Here is a 1,660-nt window from a genome sequence, read left to right as displayed (position 1 = left end):
GTTGTTATTGAAGTAATGGAGGGGGAGAGTTTTTTAATTATTGAATGAGAATCGACTCTAGAATTTCTTAAATTCCACTGAATCTATTGGATTTTCATGGATTAGATGGCCTAGGAGCCACTGTCATGTATTTTGATAGGCATGAGGTAATTTCCATAAATCTCAATTCTGTTTTAGATTTTCCTAAGTTGAAACTGAATTACAATGAGTTATATATTGATATGCCATATCTTTTTCTCATGAAGCTTGGGATAAGAAATAATGCCAGGTCACATTGCCACATACCCAAAAACATTTGGAAAGCTCCACACCACCCGCACCACACAGTTTCTAGGCTTAAACAAACATTTTGGATTGTGGCCGGCCGGAGGATTTGGAGATGACATGATCATAGGTATTCTTGATTCTGGAGTCTGGCCTGAAAGTGAGAGTTACAATGATCACGGTATGCCACCAGTGCCCAAACGGTGGCGCGGTGCCTGTGAGGCAGGGGTCAAGTTCAATTCCTCAAATTGTAATCGAAAACTTATTGGAGCTCATTATTTTAGTAAAGGAGTGAAGAAAATAGGCATAAACTTAACGATCACGGGTGATTATGATTCTCCAAGGGATTATTATGGACATGGCACCCACACTTCATCCACGGTAGCAGGAAATAGAGTGCACAATGCTAACTACTTTGGATACGCTAAGGGTACATCAATTGGGGCTGCACAGATCATTTTTATTGATCTTAAAGGTTTCGAATTATCATGCTTAGGAGAGGAGACCCTCCTTCACCTACCTTTTTTGGGCGATTTCTATATTCGAAAAATCGATTATCGTTATAACATGATCTCTATGATCGATACAAAAGATACTCATTGCCCAATCCAAAGCCTTCTCTCTCTCAACCTCACAAATTCGTTTTTCAATTTCACAACGGATGCGGATTCTTTTACAGCACTGAATTGTTTCCAAAATGAACCAAACAGTACAAATGGCAGAACTATTATTGGCCCAATCAATTGCCACAGTGACGGTAATAGTTTTGTTTACGTCACTGATTCCAATTCAGATATGGGTGATCTGCCTCAGAATTGCTTGACATCTAAAACAGGTAATATAGACAACAGGTTTTTCACATTCCAAGATGCGTTTGATAAGTTCAACCAAACGGGAGAGATCATCGTTGGGTGGGTGACTCAGTCCCAGAGATATGCCATATTTATTGATCAACCAAATTCTTATAAACATGCACAAATCATTTTATTGATCCTTTTTTATTTATTCACCTATGTCTTAATAAATTATTCTTTTTAACCTATCTTTGACTTGTGCAGGTTGTTGAGCTCGATTTTCTGTATCCAAGCGAGGGAATCCACAGACGTTGGGATGGCGGTTACCCCAAAGAGAGAAAAAGAAATGCTTGAGGCTATTTTTATAGAGCCCCTTCAAGTGAAATGTGTAAGATCCTCATCTTCTAGTGTGTAAATGTATGCTGCTTCAACTGTTTGCCTGCCTATCTAGAGGTTCCCAATCATGCTATAGATAGATAATTTGTTGTGTTCAGAACCTACCAGTCTCATTTTCTTATTTTCCCTTCATTTCTTCACTTTTACATGAAACAATGGGTTGCCTCGTCGTCTTCACAGGTTTTGGACATGATTAACAACCCGCA

The 1,660-nt window shown here is 38.9% G+C and overlaps 1 pseudogene; it reads left to right on the top strand.

The window, feature by feature from the left end:
• Positions 1 to 261: 261 nt before the first annotated feature.
• Positions 262 to 1,087, top strand: LOC147401662 (subtilisin-like protease SBT3 pseudogene; annotated as a pseudogene).
• The last annotated feature ends 573 nt before the right edge of the window (positions 1,088 to 1,660 follow it).

This window comes from Akebia trifoliata, chromosome 5 (assembly GCF_017979445.1).
Source record: "Akebia trifoliata isolate Shusen 1 chromosome 5, ASM1797944v1, whole genome shotgun sequence".
NCBI lineage: Eukaryota > Viridiplantae > Streptophyta > Magnoliopsida > Ranunculales > Lardizabalaceae > Akebia > Akebia trifoliata.
Note: the sequence above shows the minus strand (reverse complement) of the source record. Positions and strands in the feature narration are given on the sequence as shown.